Here is a 25,090-nt window from a genome sequence, read left to right on the forward strand (position 1 = left end):
CTTATTGTATTTGCGGCTTAAGAAATGCAACTATGATAATAATAATAAAAAAGAAGAGTTCTTTAATGTCATAGAAAATAGATGGCCCTATCATGATCCAGTTTCTAGTCGTCACGTTCAACTTAGGTCTCTTTACTTGTTGAATAAACGAGATACCATTCAAAAGAGAGTAAAAATAAGTCTTTTTTTTGTTGCATTCAGCCTGCCAAAATTATGAATTCATGCCTGTTGATTGGTCAAGGAGAATCGTCTTGGCCAATCAAATAGGGCTTTTTCAGAATAGGAATGGGTGTCATGATGGATAAGATGAAAATAATTTTAGATGAGAAAGATTAGTAAACCTTTCGTATAAGATGTGTAGGTATTAGACATGAATTAATAAATATTCCAAAAATTTTTGGGGTTTTGGGGGGGAGAGTATTTGGAAGAGATTCTTGAAATGTATAATATTGGCACAACCTCTTATTTGAATGTTTGAATATTTTCAATTTGCATGGATGCATGATCCATAACTATTTAACACTTCTAGGTGGATAAATAAGCCATCTATAATATTTCTATGCTTAGAAGGAGATGACTGTTTTGCATGTTACAATTATCTCTCTTGTTAAGAGACATTTTGAAAACATTCAAAAGAGAGATTTATCTAATCTTAACAAAAATAGATCATCACAACACATAAGGAAAATCAAAATGGAGGATTTATCTAATCTCAACAAAATAGATCATCACAACACATAAGGAAAATCATCACAACACATAAGGAAAATCAAAATGGAGGATGCTACTCATGCAGAATAGAGACTACGTTATTGTTGGCATATTCCAGACAGGTTACATAAACTACTGTGCCAAACGAAAACAGTTTGTCTTTTCTTTTCACAAAAAAGAAGGCTAATGTTTAAAATGCTAGCAAAACTTATGGAAAAAACGTAATTATAAATAAAAATACTCATCATATAAAAAAAATGAACTTGTGCATTTTTGGACTGTGCTGAAATAAACACGTTATTATTTTGAAAGCCATTCTTAACATGGGGAAGTAAGGGCTTTTTACTATTCTATGCTTTCATCTAACTAAGTTCCACACGCAGGCAATTCTAGGGAAGAAGCTTTGTTCATGGAATCCATGTTTAGGTTTAGGCACTGACAGAGAGTGGGGGAATTATTCATTAGCTGGATTTGAATTTCTTGTTCCAACATTTTGATTTGAATCTCCAAATTTCAGACATTTTTTTTCTAGAATTAAAATGAATGAATAGATTTTGATTAAAATTTGAACACGGATTAGACATAAGATCTAGTCCTTAAATTGTTTTCTCTTGTCTCCAGATAAAAAAACAGTTCTGTTTAGAGTTATCTTCCTTGCTTGTTCTTCTTTCACCAATGAAGTTCAGATAGGCTCATAAGAGTAGTGGTAGATGGACAAAAATCAGAGGCCTGCAGTATTAATGCTGGAGTCTCTCAAGGGTCAATCCTGGGCCCAACTCTCTTCCTGATCTACACCAATGACCTCCTTAAACACATACTTAAATCATTCGTTGACATCTATGCTGATGACACGACCATCTATGGCAACACATCAAAGGCTGTAAATGACAAAGTTCTCTCTGATTTTCCCTGAGCATCTGATCTCGAGTGCGTGGTTAAGTGGGGGGGGGGAGAGGTGGCTGGTTACTTTTAATGCATCTAAAACCAAACTCCTATCCTTACATCATCAACGCTTTGATCCCCATCTGGCATCAATTGAAATGGATGGCTCTCGTCTAGGAGAAGCCCCGTGTTTTGACAAGCTTCTGGGTTTGACCTTTACTCCTGATCTGAAATGGAACACGTACATCAAGTCTGTTGCCAAGGTCGCTGGAAAGATGGTGGGATCCTTCTACCACTCCAGAAGATATCTCACTACTGATGCAATTCTCTATCTATATAAAAGCCCAGTACGTCCAAGGATGGAATACTGCTGCCATATCTGGGCAGGAGCTGCTAAAAACAGCCTATCCTGCCTTGACAGAGTACAAAATAGACTTCGTGGCTTAGTCGGGGATACCCTTTTCTCTACCCAGCAACCTCTCTCCCACAGAAGAGACGTTGCGAGCCTATCCTTGTTTTATCGCTATTTCCATCGTAGGTGCTCGGCTGAACTCCAATTTCTAGTCCCCCCTCGCCAATCTTTCACGAAAAACACCTGTCTAGCTGAATCCACTGTGAAAAATTTCCCCACTCTTTATCTGTGCCTAAATCAAAACATGGATTCTATGAACAAAGCTTCTTTCTTAGAACTGCACGCCTGTGGAACTCTGTTCCGTCTGCCTGCTTCCCACCTGACTACAACTTGGATGTCTTCAAGTCCAACGTTAACAAATTCCTAATTAACCGCCCCCTTAAGTAAACACTTCATCAAATCTCCACACTAACGTACTGTACTTGCAATAACCCTTATCCCTGAGTGGCTTCCGGGCCTTGATAAGTGGTGACCACTGTGTAAAAAAAAAAAAAGAAAAAAAAAAGTGATTTGCATCTGAGAGTTGGCATGGCTAGACAGTAAAGAAATGATGGAGAAGAAGGAAATTCAAACTGAATGGATCGGGGTTCAAGAACAGGTCGTAAATGATCTGATAAAGATGGGATCCACTTTTAAAATTCTGATAGATTTATTACAAAGGAGACCTGTTTTACTTTTGTTGTTTTATTTTTTAAGGAACTATAGTCTTATTAAGAAGACACCAGTAATGTTAAGTTATCTCTACGTATCCCTAGACAAAATGATCCTTTTAGAGTGATCTCCCTTGTTTGTTGTTGTTTTATTTAACCGGAAAACCAAAATGGAGGGTTATAAAGACCAGTTTTCTATAAAATAAGAGTTATTGAAGAGAAAATTCAACAGAACCAAAGAAAGATTTTGGTAATCTTTTATTGAAAATAGAATAATAATAATAATAATCATATGAAGAACACCGAAGCTGCAGATCTACAAGTTCTACACTCCCACCATGCACCTCCCCCGCCATTGTCTCATCACCAATCCTCCCAATAGAAAAGTGATACCAAAGAGCCGAGAAGGGTCAAGAAGGATTGAAAGACCGAAGAGAGAGCGCTGGCCAGACCTCGGCTGGACAAGCGCAAAGAGAACTGGGACCTTGGGAAGGCTTAGTGCCACTCAAATTCCACTATAAACCAATGGCCACTGCCAGCGAGAAATCAATGGTAAACGGCTGTTGCGATGATGCAAATTGATTTGCAAATGCTATCGAAGGAAAGGGAGAGAACTGGACGTCTGGGGAGACTTGTTGTCACTCAGCTTCCAGAGAACACCACAGGTTTCCAATCAGATCGTTTGTTGACTTGTGTGAAAACTCCATGTGAGTCAATAATAATAATAATAATAATAATAATAATAATAATAATAATAATAAAGAAAATAAATAACCAAAGCTAAAAACAAAAAAAAACAAAAAAAACGATAAAATAGATCAATCAATAACAATAGAGTATAGAAACAATAATAGAGATTAAAAACAATACAAAAGTATAAAACAAATAAAATTTCGTTTTGGTTATAGTTTTCATGCAGGAAAAGATTTCCTTTGTGACAGCTGTTTGGATTCAAACTGCTTATTATTGATGGCAACTGACACGTCCTAAATAATTAGATCTGAGTAACTTTACATCAAAGAAATGAATAAATGACGGTTTCACATCTGTATCTATCTATATTCCTATAAAATTGTTTGTTTTTGTGTATTGATATTCATATTAAAACCCCTTTTTTTCTATTTATTTAAAACGAAAATTCAACTTTGCTATATATGGATCATGGAATTGCATTCGTCTGCAAAAAGATCTAGCTAATTTGAATATTTTTTTAAACATTCATTTTAATTAAATCCCTATTAGTTTTTTCGGTGTTATGCGATGATCATCTTTAGTTAACTCTTACGTGGAATTGTATTCATGCAGATATTCTACATGATTTATACTTGCGTAAAATATTTGCGTAAAAACGTTATAATCAACACAAACCTGTTTCTATATATATATTTATGTATGCATATATATATATATATATATATATATTTGTTTAAAGAAATGTGACTACTAAACTCCTCTGTCAGTTTTTGGTCTGCAGACATTAAACTTGATATATAGGGCATTTGAACCCATGCGAAACTTTATAGTTGGGTTTTAGCCAAGGAACATTGGTGCAAAAGTGTAAAAATTTTAAAAATGGAATTTGCCAGGTGAAGGTCGAATGACGGCATTACGAATATGCATGCGTAACGTAATAGGTATTTGTTCATGTTTATTTTTAGCCTTGCAGCAAACATGTCTTTATAGCTTAGGCATTAGCGTCAAAGGAAAAAGTAAATTGTAAGCTAAACATTTTGGTTTCAATTCTCGGTGCTGGCACACAAGTCATTTTTTTTTTTTTTTTTTTTGTAAACTTTTTAAATCAGTACTATATATTAGGTCCAATATAATATAATAATAAATACGAAATCTGCATTAATCAACATATTATATGTAAGTGTATTTTAGGATCGGGCAATGCTAGGCGACCTGCTAGTTTATCTATATATGAGCGATATGAATCTGAATACGTCTGGTAAGTATCTCATTGTTGAGAGAGTACTGAAAGCCCTTATTCAGAGTAACATTAACAACAACGATGCTAGCTTCAAGGAGTACGGCAGTAGAACGAGTACAGTCAAACCATTCCCTTATATATACAAACCAGTTACTTAACTCCCTTATATATTACAAGTCAGTTACCTAACTTGTAACCGATTGTGAAGTCAATATTCTCTACAAACTTCTTTCTTAACTCACATGTGGACGAGAATGGAAACCTGTTTAACCCTACGTAATACTACGTCAATATAAAATAATATCCACAGCCCCCCCCTCTCTCTAGGCAAGTTGGGTGAGTTGTGTCACAATCAGGAAAATGTTGGTTTTGTGCATTACTGATATACAAATAAAATGTTCGATACGACAATAATGCAACAGTGTTCACTTGCAACATAAAACTCTTTTTATAGTTTTATTTTGAATGTTTAAGTTATTATTAATACTAACGCGATTCACGGAAATTCTACAGTTGTATCCTTGTTTTTGGTTGTTTTTGTTTTACGGCATATCAATCCTTTGGGATTATTTAATGCCGTATCCAGAAACATCCAAACATTAATGTGATTGTTTTTGTTCTTTCCGGTTGAAAAAAAAAATGTTCTGCAAAGCCAAACACAAAAACAATAATTTTTCTATACAGAACAAATCAAATCAAACACCATGAATATACAGTTGAAGGCATAAAAACTTGAAGCATGAAAACATTTTCCAAAAGACCGCATTTGACATTAAATAATCCAAAAGGGTTTATATGCCAGAAGCAAACAAACCAAAGCAAACCCAAAATCTTGAAGGATTATGTGATATATTTTAATAATATGAACGTACAATACGAATGCAGACCTCAACTTATTATTGTACCATGATTAAGCAGAAAAGATGCTCAACGATGGTACAATAATAATGTTCGGGACTGTATTGCCAGGTGTGATATATATTTTTTGTTCTCTCTTGCATCGTGTAGCAACAGTCCTTCAATAACAAGTATGATTATCTGAATTGTCAAACGTCAGCCACATACGAATTTGTTTTAAATGTATAATGCATTACGGAGAACTCGATTCACCCCCCCCCATCAGAAAAGTAATGACAAAAAAGAGCAACAATGTGTTGGTTTATTTTGTTTTACGGCGTACCAACCCATTTCGGGTTATTTAACAAAAAGGTAAAAAAGGTAACCACTATGGGTTATCTAAAAATCAAATCCAGTTTACATATGCCGCGTGCATGCATATATATATATATATATATATATATATATATATATATATATATATATATATATATACATACACACGACTACCTGTGACCCGTTGGGTCAATATATGTTATAGCTGGCTATGGAATAGTGAGTATACAGAATTAATGTATAAACACGCAAAAATGGAATACACGCGTGCTCGAAAACAGTACCGGGTTGAAAATACGAGAATTCTTACAAATAAACGATGTTTATGCTGATTCCAACCTGGCTCACAGAGGAAGAAATGCATGTTATTTTCAAATGTGGTAAGAGTGGTTGATTGGTTGTTTTGTTTTACGGCGTATCAACTCATTTGGGTCATTTAACACCGACTCGAATTTAATAAAAGTTGAATACAAAATAAACAGTTTCAACTAGTTAATACATTTAACAAATTTATATATTTTGTTTATCTTTGAGTTTTTATTTTCAATCGCCATTTCTTCAGGTTCCTCGATATTGTTTGATGTTATCAAACCAGGTTGTGTTATTATTTTACTTAAATTCTGCTTTTTAATCGTATTTTTTTTTTTTTGTTTCATTTTCAATTGTTTTTTGTTAGAATCCGGAGGTCGGATTAGTGACTTTTGGCGCCTTTCACTTGTAGATTCAGTTATCCTAGAACTCTCTTTGGGCATTCCGACATTGTTATCGACATTAAATTTTGTTTTCATGATAGGCCCGGTTTGTTTTCTTTCTGTTCAAAACAACTTTTAAGATATTCTTGGAATTATGGCAATTCCCTTGTATTTAAATTCATTAACTTTTCTATAAGTTTTTTTTTTAATAGTTATCTGTTTGAGTGTTGTCTTGAGGCTTTTGATTTGATTTTTTTTTTGGGGGGGGGGGGCAATATTGGCAAATGTTTTTGTTCCCATATAGCTTTCAACAATCTTTCTAGCTTCTAGGAACGGTAAATTTTTGGTATGTTTTACATACACTATCTCTTTTTCTTTCTTATAGATATCCCAGGTCGTTGAGAAAGAAAAGTGTTCTCCATGAGTTTGCACATTTTATATTTTCGCACTCTCTGTGTGGTTTGGATCACGCTCACCACACTTTCCACACACTTGGTGCCCTCTGCATTGTAATGACCAAATTTTTGACATCTGAAACATCGCAGAGAAGCTGGTATAAATTGCTCTACCCTTTCTAATATATAGCTGTGGTGTTTTATCGTAGAACGGAAGACAGACCAAAACCTCTTTACTAGGCTTTACCGAACTAATTTCACAGCCAATAATAAGCGTAAGAGCAAATAGTACACGTAAGAGCAAATAGCAGGTAGCAGCAGTAAACGCAAGAACTGTTAGTAACGAAATGTTGAAGAAAAAAAAAACAGCCCTTTTAAAAAGGAAAAGGAACGTGTGCAAAATCACGTGCCATAGAAATTTTACTTTAACGGAAATATAACAATAGCCAATCCTGATATCTTCTGGTATGGCTGGTTTATCAAAGGTGATTATATACGCGTGTGTCTGTATACTTTTATTGTTTCATCTAATGGTAATTCTCTTATTTTCCTTTACGCCCTTTTTTTTTAAATGCCGTTTCGATTTCTTCTGACGTTGCCGATGAAAGCTTTCTGTTTTTATAACGCTTTTTAAGGTATTTACTCTAGTGTGTTTTTTTTTCATTTTTTTTTTTTTACACAGTGATCACCACTTATCAAGGCCCGGAAGCCACTCAGAGATAAGGGTTATTGCAAGTACATTACGTTAGTGTGGAGATTTGATGAAGTGTTTACTTAAGGGGGCGGTTCATTAGGAATTTGTTAACATTGGACTTGAACACATCCAAGTTGTAGTCCGGTGGGAAGCAGGCAGACGGAACAGAGTTCCACAGGCGTGCAGTTCTAAGAAAGACGCTTTGTTCATGGAATCCGCGTTTTGATTTAGGCACAGATATAGAGTGGGGGAAATTTTTCACAGTGGATTCAGCTAGACGGATGGTTTTCGTGAAAGATTGGCGAGGGGGGACGAGAGATTGGAGTTCAGATGAGCACCTGCCATGGAAATAACGATAAAACAAGGATAGGCTCGCAACGTCTCTTCTGTGGGAGAGAGGTTGCAGGGTAGAGAAAAGGGCATCCCCCACTAAGCCACGAAGTCTATTTTGTACTCTGTCAAGGCAGGATAGGCTGTTTTTAGCAGCTCCTGCCCAGATATGGCAACAGTATTTCATCCTTGGACGTACTTGGCTTTGCATTTGATGTTGGGGGATATATTCATTTCGAGCAGATTTTATCTTGCATGTTTCATCTTTTGAACTTCCATTAGCAGATTGCCATTTTGAAATTCTTTAACATTCTTTTAGATTTTACCTACGTGATATAACTTTTTTAATAAAAAAGGGGGATAATTTGTCCAGCTTACAGTCGATGCCAATAATCATTGCAACATTTTCACTAATTGTAAATGATTAACAACATGGACAACCTGAGTGTGTTAAGTTCAAATTTAGTTCGTTCCATAGAAACACTTTCACATACAGATGTTGGCAACCTTCATGTGATCCCTCCCATAAGTATCTGATGCCTTTAAGGAAAGAATTCTAATTAGAAAGATATCGGGGAGATGAATGCAACAATAATCATCTGATTCATTCGAAATGAATGAATGATGTTTAACAGCAACAACAGGGAGTTGATGGTTGCTCAGTGGTTAACGATGCAGGCTAACAACCTGGGTGTGCCAGGTTCAAATCCAGTTCGTTACACAGACACACTTAAAAACATTGGCAACCTTCACGTGGTTCTTCTCATAAGTACCCGATGTCTTTCGCGAACGGATTCTGACTAGAAAGATATCTGAGAAACGAATGGCAACAAAAGAATCATGTTGAATGATGCTCAACAAACAAATAACATAAACAGAGCTGGATATGCCTAACGTTGACGGATAGAGAGGAATGGAGAGAGAGGAGAGAAAGGAGGGAGAGGGCGGGAGAGAGTTGATTATCAGGTCATCTGTGGTGTCAGTCAGACTCAGTCCGATAGGTAAATTAAAAAAAGTAAAAACAAACACATATATCAAATTTGGTTTGTCACGTGATCGATCAGGCTTACCAAGGTAATCAACGGCGCGATTCAAGGTGTGAGAAGAGGAAAATAGCGATAAAACTAGATAAAGAAGGTCGGTGGACAGGTAGGAATGGAGAGAGACTTAATTGCCGAGTCATCTGTTGTTTTACTCATGCTATAAGTTAAGTGAGGGTAAAAAAAAAAAAGGAAAAAGAAAAACATATCAAACCTTGATCTTGAGAAATGCAGCTTTCGTGTCTTCAAAAGGAAATAAAATTTTGAGCACTTACCTGTAAAAATAAAAATAAAAAAGAAATAATAGAAAAGTGAAATTACAAAACGATTAAGAAAAATGTCTTTTCTATTTTAAAAACAATATTTTACCGGTTTCAACTTCATCATTCACACAAATATCCGTAACAGTTGCTTCATGCTTGGAGTCATGACTGAGCAACGCTTTGCTCTTGTTGGAACAAACAAATCCAGAAATGGATACATGAATGCAAATATTTTACTTTGTAAAAAATACACAAAATGGTCGACCATAATCAACGGCTACCCAAAGGCTCCTTTTTCTTTTGTTATTATACCGAGGAAAGATGTGCCGCTTTTTTGTCAGGATTACTCTACTTATATACTCTCGATAGTCACGTTATAATCAGTGATGGGATTCAAATTTTTTAAGAACAGGTTCTAAGTTACGTGAATCGCGCGACACTTGTGGAATTTGATAGTGGGCTAATTAATACAGGTCTGAATAGGGGTTTACGTAATTTTAACAACCGGTTCGCCGAACTCATAATATTTTAAGCACCGGTTCGCACGAACCGGTGCGAACCGACTGAATCCCATCACTGTTTATAATGCTGAATGCTTACCAAAGAAACGTCAAGTAACATTATTTTTTTTTTCCAGTTTTTACTATGACCCCCCTCCTCCCCACCAAGAACTGAACCCTAGTTTCCTGGCCCATTAGTTGACACTCTTACCATTATACGAAATGGGACAGTTTTATATTTTATGTAAAAAATGTTGGTATTTTTTCAACTTTGGTGTGGTGTGCACTTTGTAATACGTAGGAATAACACAGAAATTACCATATATTTCGGCGTATAAGACGACCCTTAAAGTTAAAAATCATCTTTAAAAACCAATATTTCATAAGATACCGGGTGTTTCAATCTCTAGCATAGTCTAAAGAAATATAGTTTCGTGATTTAGCAGTCATCTTATACAACCGATATATGATTACTTTATTAAAATTTGCTCCAATTTTGTACCTCATCTTATCTGACGATCGCATTATACGCTGAAATATATGGTAATTTAAAAACAAAATGATTAGAAATAATGTATGCATATAAGAGAAAGAGTTGGAAATTTTCAAAAAATGCCATCTTGGTTTAGGGGCCAATTTTTTTTTACTATCTATAACTAAAACACCAGGCTTCAAACAAATGAAATATTCTAACAAATATAATGTTATCTTGTGACAAATAAAAATTAATCAAAATGGAAGCAATAATTACCATTTTAAAGGTTAACACATTGAATCTTCTTAATGGTTCATATCATTAGAAATCACGCCAGCATTTCTTTTTATGATAACTTGGACTGTGACAATAGAATACTCTTTCCATTATTTTGACTCAAGTATATATCCGACACAGTTAGGCACACTTAATCAACCGAGAATCATATCCGTCTATATAAAAACATATAAGATATCAACGGATATATACTCAAGAGTCAAAACAATGAAAAGAATATGCTGTTGTCACAGTCCTAACGATGAATCAATAAAAACAACTTAGACTTGGACCATATAAAAACAGATGGAAATGCAATAGGAGTTTGGTTCACACGGAATTTCGAATGGAACCCTTTATTTATTTCATGGGTGTACCATGCTCTTGCTCTGTCAGACATTACTGGATAGAGATCCTAAGTAATTTTCAATTGTATCCATGGCGCAGTGGTTAGAGTACTTGGAAAATAAACTGTAAAAGTGATATTCTCCCGAATGTGGAAAGTTGACTCCTCAGTGTGGGCGACCGAAAAATACAATTATGAATTACTTAGGATCTCTATCCAGTCATGGCTGACGGAACAAGAACAAGCTACCCCCTGTCAAATAAATAAAAGGTTCCGTCCGAAATTCCATCAAAATTCCTGAGTTCATCAGAAACATTCCCGAGGTTGACAAGATACACTTGAAGAAGATCGGAGGTCACATCGACCAAAACGTTGTGAAAATCACACTCAAGATGAGAACAGTATCCCAATGAATCCAAATAATGCGAATAACCAATCCTCATCTAAAAAAATGTAGAAACGCAAAATCAATCTTGAAATAAAGAATAAAAAAGCCACTTGATACAAATGATAAGTCTGAGGGGGGGGGGGAGATAGATTGCAACCAAAAAAACAGCAATTCTTTCCTCTTTGTCAGAAGCATCTTATGGAATGTGAGGACTAAAGGACAAAAAAAGAGAAGCAAGAGTCACAAGAATGCTGAAAATAAACCCGTGTTCCACTTTTTACTTTCCCTAAAAATACATTCATCATAGTTACTCACTCTCTCATTCAAATATTAAGTAGCACATTTTCTTTCCCGTTAAATTTCACATATTTTCCTTCATATTAGCTATAAAATGGTAAAAGTAAAGATGGAAATTAACATACCCAGGTCAAGTTGCGGATATAATATATAATTTTCTCATATTTGTGCATTAGTTCACATCCCTGTTCATAATATATTCTGCAGACAGTCTCATATTTCAGTTATATTAGCTTATAAACAACTTTTAACAAATTTAATATTGTTTTCCTAATCAATAATATTCATCATTATTCATTTATTTCACACACACTCATCTTTCTAGTTGAATATTCATTTTAGAACTTTTACAGCTATTATTTAAAAAAAAACAACACTTTATATGTATCTAACTTATTTATATCACAGCGTTGCCTGAGAAACAATAGATTAACTTGAAAAATTCCAGGTCATAACCTTGAAACTTTGAATTATTTGCTGCTTATGGTTGTCTGGTGCAAACGCAGACCCCACGATAGCTTTGGGGAAAGTGGTCTGGCAACACGGACTTAGTGTTTGGGATTAACAGCCATTTTTTATTTAAAAAGTCGGGTCTCTCTATTGCTCTAGACGCTTTATCACAGCCGAATTTTATCTGTCTATACGTATCTATTAGGTTGGTGAAAAATAATATCGTTTTTTATATATATGTTAAACGTAAAGAAACGACATTATTTTTGCACCAACCTAATACTAATGATTGTCTGACACAAATGCAGACCCCACGATCTTAACATAAAACTTTATTTTAGCTTTGAGGGAAATGGTTTGGCAACACGGACTTAGTGTTTGTGATTAACGACAGCCATTTTTTTTTTGTTTACATAGTCGGGTCTGTCTATAGCTTTAAACACATTCTCACAACCAAGTTTAATCTATCTATGCGTATCTATTAGGTTGGTGCAAAAATAATGTCGTTTTTTTTGCTGTTTAACTTATATAGAAGAAAAACGACATTATTTTTGCACTAACCTTATACTATCAGACTATGTATGAAGCGTTGTTGTCATAGTTTTGTTGTTGAACCTCTGTCCCATTTGAGGGTTCTTGACAAGGTGCAGAACTTATTTGACTATCCCCACCGTTTCTTCTTCTCTGCAACGTCTCACAGACGTGATGCTAGTCTCGGTCTTTTATATAAACACTTTTATGTCACTATGTCATTATGTGTGCCACTATATCTTAGTGGCACTATATTTTAGTGCCCCAGTTGTGGTGATTGTCAACATGGCCAGGAGGTAATTTGGCCATAAGCGGAGGGATACACACACATAAGCAACCAGAATGCAATCCCACAATTCGCTTCCTTTTCTCGATCTCTTTTTTCGTCCGGACAGCATGGAGTAAGATACATTTTTGTCTCCTCATAAATGAAGGGATGGAGCACCCCTATCCCTCAGCACAAGTTAAGATTAGTTAGTTTTAAGAAGCAAATTGTGTTAAATTAATTGCATGATCTGTATGTTAATATTGTAATATATATTGCATAAATTTTGTAAAATAAAATACTTAAGATCTTATATATTATAACCTGCGTCGTGCGTTGTTATGTCTAACTAAAATGTCGAAACGGTGCAAGCAACCTGAAGAATATTCCAGCCAGAATGAAGACGTAATCCTGAGAGAGTGAAGGAGCCAGCCACACCCAAAATCACAGGTATGTTTTTACTCTTTAACTCTGACAAAAAGACGTCCAACCGACTGAACTTCATATTCTTAATCCTGTTGACCGGGTCATCATGTCACAGTCTAGTACCGTTTCCAGGACATTTACATAACATGCGGGTCGGTCATGCTATTGACTGACTCATAGTGCTATAATGTGTTCTTCAGAATTGTCTGAGCTATTCTCTGCTTCTTTTGTTCCAGCTCGTTCATTTTAATCTTACAAGTAGAAAGTCTCAACAGCTATGTTACGGTTGCTATATTTTTTGAGATGAGGATCGATAATTTGTATTATTTGTCTGAAACGACTCGTGGCGTAACGGATAAAGTACTAAGTGAGATTTAGTTCTAAGTGACACTTTTCTGATATGATACTAAGATTGCAGTTGCAAAATACTTAAAACTTTTTATGTTATGGTTGGCATATGTTACCCCTTTGCGACTTAGGATACAACGTGTTGGGTAAGGTTACAAGTCAAGAGGATTTCTTAACTGGATACATGTTTTATAAATTTAAAGAAATTAACCTAATAACATTAAAAAAACATTACATTAACTTTTTTTTTTTAACTAAATGACCTTACTTTTAATAATTCACAAAAAGTTCACATAAAGGAATATTCAGCAGTAGTACAAATTGTACAAGTGATATTCTGCTGACGTTGGATAGAAACATCGATGTAACATTCGACCTTCTTCAGGTGGATCTTGTCGATAATTGAACTTCTTTTCTATTCTTTGTCTATATTGTTACTGGGGCTACAATGGATAAATTTCAGAGTTCAATAAGATGCATTCAAAGAAGGTCGGTGGTTATATCGGCTGAAACGTTGTGAAGATGAAAACAGTACTCTAAATAATCCAAATGATACAGATATGTCGCAATTTATAGGTTTTTATATGAAATCAAAGTAGAATAAATAATTGTGCGGGTGGCTCAACGGGTTACGAGTACGTCTGGTAGCTTTCAAAACAAGTCGAGTATGTGGGACGCTCCCTCCACGAGTGAACGACTTGAGAGCAACTTTATCTCTATAATTCTCCCTAGGTCGAGGGCGGGGAAACCAGAGTTATCCTAAAAAAAAATCCGTTCTGACAAAAATTTACTTTCAGCATGACTAATATTTCAGCAAAATTTTTAAAGAAGCCATGGCACGTTTATTGATAAAAGTGCAAACAAACAAACGGACGAACGATTTGATTTATAATGCCCCTAAGTGTGTGTGTGTGGGGGGGGGGGGCAACCAGAGTTATCCCGGAAAAGTCGTTTTGACACAAATTTACTTCACCGTGACTAATATTTGTGCAAAATTTAAAAAAAAAAAAAAAAAAAAAAAGAAAAAAAAAAAAAGAATCAAGACGTAATTATTGAGGAAAGCGCTAACAAACAATTGGAAAAAACGATTTGGTGGGGTAATATTATCCCTATGATGCTTCCTTGGGGGGGGCAACCAGAGTTATCCCGGACAATCCTTTCTGACAATAATTTACTTTCACCATGATTAATGTCTGTGCAAAATTAAAAAAAAAAAAAAAAAAAAAAAAATCCAAGGCGTGGTTATTAAGAAAAGTGTGAACAAATGAACAGACGAATGGATAAATAGACGAACAGGAGCGAATTACTAGATCTAATCCTTCCTTTGCTGGGGGACCACTTACACAAAAACCAAAATTAATGCAACGGTTGTTTGATAGCATGGTTACACTTTTACTGTTATTCTTCTAGTCATGATTACAAGTTAGAAAATCAGATTCCGTTTCTTTTGGAACAGCCTTCATAACTGAAGCCATTCCTGTTAGATTCTTCCTCTGGTCGCAGAATCAATTTCCCATGACATCAGCAACAAGTAGTTCATATTTACTTGTCCGTTATTCATTGCATATTTCTCGATAAATAAGAAACAACAACAAGTGTGTTGCTATAAAACATTAAAACATACAATTCTTGCTATTTGTCATCAGAGAGGCAGCATACGTAATTCTCCACACAGCTTGACGGCTCCATTTTTGCATTACTTTCTGTGAACGGAAAGAATTCTTCCGAAATTATCAAAGATGTTACACAATCTCGGATATTTTTATCAATATTTCATAGTAACTCTCATATTTACTGATTTTACTTGATATGTGAAAGATCTTTTGGAAAAATAGATTTTATGAAAATTTATAACCCAACTACCATCTTTCATTATTTGCTTTTTTTTCTTTCATACTTTCTTTCCCCATTCCGATGTTTCTGCATTTCTATCATCCTTCATAAATACTCGTATACTTATATACAGCATAATGATGTTCATGCATCGATTCCCGCTGGATCAACAAAGTTAAGCAACGTTAAGCTTAGTCAGTACTAAAACGGGTGCTTATTTGGGAATTCCAGGGGCTCTCTTCTCATCTCAGCATTGTTTCCAATCGCCCTGGACTTTTCCTTGCCACTGGACTCGAGCAGTGTTGATTGAGAAGCGGGGTGGTTGGAGATTGTGCAACCCTTGCCTCACAATTACATGCACAACTACCTTACAGGGGGTATCCATTGTCTTTGGAGAATAAAGGAAAGCATTATTTATTTACTAGCAAGTATTTCAAGCAAACTACTTTTCTCTTAAAAAAAAAAAAAAAGACAACACACTTTGCTTTGGAAGTTCTTTAGATGAGGATTGATAATTTGCATCATTGGAATTATTCGGACTACTGTTCTCATCTGGCTTGTTATTCTCACATTTCGACAGACGTAATCTCTGACATTGTTTATATTAAATATCATTTCAGTCGTCCAGCCAATGATCTACCAGGAAGTCCACAAATAGTGCAAGAGTGTTGAAGCACATGGCTGGGACAGCGAACGATACTCTATTTCTTTCCCTAGTTAGACGCAGTTTGATGCTGCATTTTCATAATGCCATTACAATCAATCACAAAGTCTTCGAGGGTAGCGGGGTTTATTCCAACAGTTAGAAGATTGCTTTTTAAATTGTCCTTATGCTTAAGTAATGTCGGCCTACTGTCTGGTAACCACTGTCAAGTTGATTGTACATCAACATTTTTGGAATATTTTCCTCTTGCATATGCAACACATGGCCAGTCCATTGCAGCTGTGATTTCATGAGAAAAGATTCAATACCATCAATGTCACACATGGTGACAAGTTCAGCATTTGCAATCCTGTTGCTTAAAGTAACTCCACAAATTTCTCGAAGACAACCTTTGTGAAAAAACATCCAACTGTTGATTATATATATATATATATATATATATAGTGCCATGCAAAAGTATTGGATACATTACATTTTTCTTCATAACTTTAATTAAGGTCCAAGATTTTACCTAAAATTTGGTCAGTACATTCCTATTACTATTCTAAATTATATTTGGAGTAGTAATTACAAAATCAGAGTTTAGAAAGTTTATATGTAAGGAAAAATATGAATTAACAAACGCAAAAGTATTGGATACACTTTTAAAAAATTATTTTTATGAAATAAATTTAAATGACTGTTGCTTAGCGTGTTGCAATAATGCAAACGAGTTATCACGAGTTATAACCAATCAGAGAGCTTTATATTAAAATAATTTTATAAAATTCTTCCAGTTTGGACTCACTCCTTCAAAGTCAATCAGTTCATTTATAAAAATGCCTAAGACTAAAGAGTCGTCAATAGACATTCGTCAAAAAATCATTGATAAAGAAGGAAAAGGGTATCGAATAATATCAAGGGAACTTAATCTACCACTTAGTACAGTTGGAAACGTTATTAGAAAGTTTAAAAACCCTGGTGAAGCTGTTGCAAATCTTCCAAGATGTGATCGGCCAAGGAAATTAAACAAAAAAAAATCAAGGTGGGTAAGCAGAAAGGTACAAAAAAAAAACTTTTCTTATTCATGGTGAAATTCAAACTGACCTCAGAGAAGATGGGATTAATGTGAGCAAGGATACAATCAGTAGAGTTCTAAATCGTGCAGGTTTTGTATCAAGGTCCCCAAGAAACGTTCCATTATTGAAGCTTAAACATGTCAAATCACGTTTGAATTATGTTAAAATATATTGGGAACAACCCCAAGAATTTTGGAACAAGGTAATCTGGTCAAACGAAACGAAAATCGAAATCTTTGGAAGAAACACAGCAACACATGTATGGTGTAAAAATGGCACTGCCTATAACAAAAAGAATACCATTTCTACGGTAAAGTTTGGTGGTGGTTCGATTATAGTATTTTTTTTTCCATCCAAAGATACTGGTGAACTAGAAATCATCAATGGTAGAATGAATGGACGTATGTACATGGAGATTTTGGATAAAAACCTCCAGAAATCTGCTGATTTGTTGGGACATAATAGCAATTTCGTGTTTCAGCAGGACAATGATCCCAAGCATACTGCCAAACCAACCAAAGAATGGCTTAGAAATAACCGAATTGACGTTCTTATTTGGCCCAGTCAGTCTCCAGACCTCAACCCAATTGAAAATTTGTGGAAAATATTGAAGATCAATGTTCACAAAAGGAATCCACAAAATATTCAACACCTAAAACAGTTCTGCAAAGAAGAATGGTGCAAAATACCTACATATCTTTGCAAAAAAACATGCATGCAACTATAGAAAGCAATTGGAAGCTGTTGAACGCAATAAATACTATGCAACCAACTATTAAATAAATGTATCCAATACTTTTGCGTGAGTTGATTTATATTTTTCGTTTAATATAAACTTTCTAAACTTTAATTTTATAGTTACTACCCCAAATATTAGTTAGAATAGTAATAGGAATATACTGACCAAATTTTAGATAAAATCTTGAACCCTAATTAAAGTTATGAAGAAAACTGTAATGTTTCCAATACTTTTGCGTGGCACTAATATATATATATATATATATATATATATATATATATATTAGTGAAAGACAAGTTGCTATTATATCCATGTTTTCAGAATGGTGTTGACACCTTTCCTAGTGATATGAAAATATAAGTTAATGTGACAGATTCGATTGGATTAACTATTTGTAACCATTATATCACTTATATAACTATATGATATCTCTTTGGCGATCATGTCTTATTTTAAAGAATAATTCATTTCAAGTTTCAGAATGTTTTTAGATGAGAATTCATAATTTGTAATATTTAGATTATTTAGATTACGGTTCTCATCTTTGGTATTATTCTCACAATTTTTTGGCCAGTTTAACGCCAAATCTTATTCAAGTGTGTCTTGTTGAATTCAATCCTGTAGAGGCTGGGTAGAAGATGTAGCTTGCTCTTATTATGCAAGATATGATGAGGTAGAAGCCTTAACCCTTTACCACCAAATTGTACTTTCAAATCGCAAAAAACAATATCTCTTAGTCTCATGGCTTGTTAGCCCAACTGGTCTTCAAATTACAGGTCTATGCATGGTTCAACAAGTGAATGAGGGGTTTATGTTCGTGCATCAGTTGAATATTAACTTCTGTCACATGTGGGTTTCATGATTAAAAAATTATTTATTGCAGAAAAAAATTCTTGCGGTAAAGAGTTAAGATATTCGAAATTATATTTCTAGTATTGCTCGTACTAACCTCCAGAAGCCTGTCACTTAAAACTGATTATTACTTTAAGAGTCCTAATATTAAATACAAGACTATTTAGTCCGTTAAAATTAGGCAAAAATTATAGTGCATTGACTTAGAACGCAGCTTTATATCAAATTGGTGCTTTGAATATAGTTAAATGTGTGCTCATTTTTTATTTATTTAAATACTAATCGTTATTAATCCCTAACTATACATGAAACAGATACAATAATACTAAATTCGTTGCAGTTCATTATAAAAGTCTATGCAAAATTTTAGCCAGATCAGCCCGTAGTTTCTGAGAAAAAGTGAAACAGACATTCTGTTTATTTGTCTGGCTGTCTAAGAGAAATATAATACACGAGGTGCTTTAAAGAAGTTTCCACGCATTTTTTTTTGTACAAACATTTAAAATTGTCGTAGAATCTTGAAAATTCAGTAAGTTATTGCTATACATCTTATTAGATGACTGACGAATTCTTATGATTTCAAGTTCAAAGAGACAGCTACAGCAGGAATTGAAATACACCCTACTAAAGCCTGATTGTCACAGCTGGTGAATTTCAAAAATGCAACCTGGACGTGAAGACACTTTACAAGAACGATATGCAATAAAATTCTGTTTTAAACGTGCAAAAAATGCCACAGATACGTATGGAATGCTTCAGACTGATTTTGGATCATCTTGTATAATCGAGCATCAGTTTTTGAGTGGAATAAGAGATTCAAGGAAGGCAGGGAGTCTGTGAGGGGTGATAAGAGGTGTGGGAGGAGTAAGGAAGTCAGAACACCATTGGCCAAATACAAAATTTCATGGATAAGGACCGTCGTGTGTCTGTAGAAACAATAAGTTTACCGTCAGTATGCGAACTATACACAATTATTTGTGAGGAACTGAAGATGCGGAAGATTTGCGAGTAGTTTGTTCCAAGGGCGCTCAGAGAAGATTAGGCTATTTGATCCAGATGAGCTTAAAGACAGTTTCTCACTCTTGCTATAGTCCAAACCTTGCTTCCTATAACTTTTGTTGATTCCTTAAACTCAAGGAAAACCTTAGAGGGTGTCGTTATGAGACAATTGAGGAGATGAAAGAGGCTGTGATTAGGGTCATTGATATGCTCACACAAGAAGACTTACATGGGGTCTTCCGGAAGTAGTTAGGATGGGACTACAAGTGCACAGCAGCCGGAGAAGATTGCTTTGAAGGAGAGGAGAATTTTTTGTGTGTACTATGAATAAATGTGCCCATATGAAAAAAGTCTGGAAACTTATTGAAGGCACTTCGTAGGTTTATATTTTTTTGCTTTCATCGTTTTTACTGGTATCGATATACACGTGGTGCAAATAAGCTGTTACTCTGAACTTAGTTTTTGCTGATTCTGATCACAATTGACTCAGTAAAAAATAAGTTTCATATGAAATTATCTATGAATTACATTATCGAATTAAACAAAACAAAAAAAAATCTGAACTTGGACAAAATATGACATGAACAACGCTGATAGTAATATAGATTTTTTTTGCCAGCACAACAGCTGAGAATCAATAGCGTTTGTGGCCGGTTCACAATAACCTTTAATATCTCATGCATCTCTCCGCATAATCTTTCAGGTATATAAAGTCAAGTGCTAATAATGCTCTTGCGGTAAACAGAACCTGATCTTCCACACATAGGTATACTTATCACCGTGCAGCCTAAAGTTACATAGGGGTCTCGATTGACGTAATGGATACAAAGAGGGAAGGGTTTGAACCCTTCTCCTTCCCAACTATGGTTAACATAGGAACATATGTTTGTTGAATCATTTACAACAGATGATTTGTAATAGGTATTGGATTTCAGCATAAAAGACACCCACCTCACCTCCCACACAAGTGTTGATCTGTTTGACAGAATGAACGAGATATATCAGAGAAAATCTGGTTAACCAACATAACGAATATTGTCAAAAAAAAAAAAAAAAAAAAAAATTATCCACTGAAATAAAAATTTTTTTTTTTTTTACACAGTGGTCACCACTTATCAAATCCCGGAAGCCACTCAGGGATAAGGGTTATTGCAAGTACATTACGTTAGTGTGGAGATTTGATGAAGTGTTTACTTAAGGGGGCGGTTCATTAGGAATTTGTTAACGTTGGACTTGAACACATCCAAGTTGTAGTCAGGTGGGAAACAGGCAGACGGAACAGAGTTCCACAGGCGTGCAGTACTAAGAAAGAAGCTTTGTTCATGGAATCCACGTTTTGATTTAGGCACAGATAAAGAGTGGGGGAAATTTTTTGACAGTGGATTCAGCTAGACGGGTGTTTTTCGTGAAATAATGAAAATAAGAAAGAATATGTACTCTAAGTACAAAAACTTGAACAAGAGTGACAGCTTTTGAAGAAAAGAAACAATAACCGTGTACATTAACAATTTTACTTGCGCATGTAATAAAAAAAACTGATAAACAAACAATAAGATTTAATTATACAGTGGTTAAAAACAACAACGTCATTGACTTTTGCTTGCACCACATGAAAACTACTGAAGAAATGTTTATAAAATTTTCTACAGTGATAAAGAAGTGCATTCTTTTAATTATTCAAACTACCAACAGTTTTTTTAAAAAGTGGGACAACCATTTCGTTTGCCTACCATAATGTAACAAAATTTTCCTTTCTTCTTCCAGATAATAGACGAAATTTTCATGAACAGAAAAACTTTATAAAGGCTTCGTATTCATAGAATACAATACCGCAAGGTTGCTTCTTTGCAAATTACAACATAACCGTCTTCAAATCCAATGTCAACAAATACTTGTCATAAACTGATTCATAAATAATCAAACTCAGTTCATTCCATTGATCAAACGCAGCACATCCATAGTGTCCTTTATTTTTTAGCTGACAATCATTCTAGTCCATTAACCTTATATTAGAGTTGCTCTTGATAATAACACGCACTTCTTTTAAAGATAAACTGAACAATTGTACTCAACGGTAAATAATTTACCTCTTCCCTTTATCTATGCCTAAAACTGACCAAAACTTCCATGAACAAAGTTTCTTTCCATAACAATTTCCTGCTCTCTATGTGCTTAAAACTAAATCAAAATTCCATGAACAGTGTTTCTACCCTAGAAATATCAATCTCTGGAAGACAATACTGTAAGACTGCTTCCAGGATTACTATAACATAGACGTCTTGAAGTTCAATGTAAACAAGTTCTTGTTAAACTGCCCTCTTTAATAATACAATTCTGACCGATCTCCCCCATTACTGATCATCATGGTGTTGTCTAATTGGCCATCTAATATGCATTAATCCTTATTGTGACATTTGGACATTGATAAGTGACGACTCCCTAGTAAAGAAACATTAAAACAACATCTTGCTTATTTCAGACTAATGTGTAAGGACTCAGAAAAATTGGAGAATGGTACACTATTCATTCGGCTTACAAGTAAGAGGGAGGGGAGTAGCAGTATACTGTTTATTAGAAACATGAAGGTGATATGCCTGAAGTATCTGAGATGTTGGAAGGAAGGAACCGATTTTTGACTCTGTAGAAAAACAGTGGGGCACTTTCTAGTTTTGTGTTGCAACCAGAGCAACAACTTCTGAAGAAGTAGAACAGCAACCGTGTACATTAATTGAAGAATTTTACTTCAGCAAGCAATAAAGAATGATATGCAAAACGGTAAAATGGTAAACACACGAAATTCTTGGAACTTATGTCATATGAAGGAGTGTTCTGTAAATAATTATTCACACTTTGGACCCCATGCAGATGTTTGTCCTTCAGTCATAGGAGGGATGATTGTGGTGGAGATCTGAGGCTTATATTGTAATGCAGTTAACTGTTAACAGGTTGTGGTATTGAAAATGGTAAAAAGAAGTTGGAGCCTTCAACATTGAATTTTATTTGTGGCACCTTAGGAAGCAATAATTTACTTTACCTTTTTAATCAACCCATCCAACTTCTAAAGAGGCACGGGAAGATAATCACATTGACTAATCTATGAAAGTCTCAATAATAATCCAATAATATGCAATAATGACGATACAAGTGTGGAAATTTGGAATTTCTCTCTTCCTAGGATTCTTTAAATAGGACTTGTTATATCGATTTCTGATAGGATTTATATGCCCTTTCATCGATTCTTATTTCCTGGAGGGGGGGGGACACAGATACGATTGGATAATTGTAATATTCAAATAGAATTTGGTTATGATCATAATAATTAAGTCAAGAAACACCGACTCTTTGGTTTGAACGTTTGCCCATTTTTCGCCATTTTTTATATAATTATGATCACAAATAATTATAAAAGAAAGACAAAAAACAAACAACTTAAAAAAAAAAGTAAGTGGTTGTTAACTTGAATCTAAAACTTAAATCTGCTTAAAGCAGCTGAAGAATAAGATTATGCGATGTATGTTGTAGAGTGATACATATTTGGAGCTCTTCAGCATGCAGCACCGTATTGAACATGATGAGGTTTTTGTGGTCGAGATTGTATCTATCTATCTATCTATCTATATATATATATATATATATATATATATATATATTAGTATATTTAGGCAGCATTTTTTCTTTTATGCATGTTTCATTAAATAGCACAGACAACTCTTGCTTCTTTTTCTTGTAATCCTCCTTTTCTCTTTGTCAGACCATTTTCTGAACATTTTTGTCCGAGTGAAAAAAGAAATTTCCCATAATCGCGAACGTTTTTGACCCCCATTGGTCATCCTCAGGCGAGTAGTAAAAAATAAAAAATGAAATTGAAAAATGAAAATAGCGAGATGAAATGAAAATAGCGAGATGAAAAAAATGAAATTGAAAAATGAAAATAGCGAGATGAAATGAAAATAGCGAGATGAAAAAAATGAAATTGAAAAATGAAAGTAGCGAGATGAAATGAAATTTCATTTCGCTATTTTCATTTTTCAATTTCATTTTTTATTTTTTACTACTCGCCTGAGGATGAGCAATGGAGGTCGAAAACGTTCGCGATTATGGGAAATTTCTTTTTTCACTCAGAAAAAACGTTCGGAAAATGGTTTGACAAAGAGAAAAGGAGGATTACAAGAAAAAAAAGCAAGAGTTGTCTGTGCTATTTAATGAAACGTGCATATATATATATATATATATATATATATATATATATATATATATATATATATATAAATATAAAATATATATATATATATATTTTCATTATTTCAGCTGTTTTAATCCAATCGGATTATATGCACCATCATGCTGGACTTATCGTGGACTCCATTCACTCAAAAGAACTGTTTTGCATTTCGGATCAACTTGAGAGGATTTTCATGCAAGCTGAAATATTATGTGCGGTTTGTTTATATATCCGACATTTTTACACTTTTTTATTTGCCAATTTATAACTACAATAAATTGCAGTTTCACTTAATGCCTTAGCTAGCAAATTCTAGCATTGCCACAAATATAATTTGCTGATTTCTTTATGTCCTCTAATGAGAAGAATAACAAGAATAGCATTGTTAGAAACTCCGAAGAATAAGGACTTTGTAAATTGTTTTTTTGAAGTATTCAGTCAAACAATAAATTTTGATTGTAAAGTTCAACTTACAGTTTTGATTTTGATTTTCATTCTCTTTATATATATATATATATATATATATATATATATATATATATACAGATAGATAGATAGTTTAGTGAGTTAAAAGAAGTGAGTGAGTTCAATTCTATAAAAGGAAACTTATCGGGATAATATAAAGCTCAACAAGTTTCATTGGAGCTTATATAAGAAAACAATAAGATAGGAAAATGAAGTCACAAAAGCTATATACTGGTAAATATAGAATGATTCATTTATTCAATAAGAGTATACAAACATTTAGTTAGAGGTTTGAGGAAACTCTTTATGCCAAGGCATTTCGAAGTCTAATGCCTCTCACCAGAATAGTAGAGAAGATGCTAGATAACATAATGGGGATACGACGTCTAGCGAGGGATTCATCAGGAACGAAATAAATCAACAAAATTATAGATGATGTGGGGGGGGGGAGTTATATCAAATTCTAAGATAAAGGAGGAGCATATTATATAGAGTGTAATGCAAAAAGGTGTGTAGGGTCTAAAAGCGAAGAAACGGTTGCTTTCACATATAAATAAATTTATTTATCACAAAAAAGGTCTCTCAAGCAATGTGAAATATAAAATCAGGCAGAGCATGCCTGCTTGGTTTGCAGCTCACAGGTAGAAAGAAGAAAGGCCTCCTTTTGAATCTCGCACATGTATAGGGAAATTCTTTCTGTACTTCTGGATAGAAGAGTGCTTGAAGCATATGTGAGATTCACAATGAGTCTTTTCTTTTGAATATTCAAGTCATCTCCCCC

General features: G+C 34.4%; 1 protein-coding gene across 2 annotated transcripts in view; it reads right to left on the reverse strand.

The window, feature by feature from the left end:
- Positions 1–25,090, reverse strand: part of LOC145284824 (proton-coupled zinc antiporter SLC30A2-like) — a 929,434-nt gene that overhangs the window by 563,352 nt on the left and 340,992 nt on the right. The window contains exon 2 of one of the 2 annotated variants that reach the window (XR_013868896.1): positions 9,127–9,187. The exons of the other annotated variant lie outside the window; for it this stretch is intronic. The gene's annotated coding sequence lies outside the window, so the exon portion shown is untranslated. The remainder of the gene's footprint in view (positions 1–9,126; positions 9,188–25,090) is intronic. 2 annotated transcript variants of the gene reach the window in all.

This window comes from Euprymna scolopes, chromosome 9 (assembly GCF_053919585.1).
Source record: "Euprymna scolopes isolate OS-2025 chromosome 9, ASM5391958v1, whole genome shotgun sequence".
Classification (NCBI taxonomy): Eukaryota; Metazoa; Mollusca; class Cephalopoda; order Sepiida; family Sepiolidae; genus Euprymna; species Euprymna scolopes.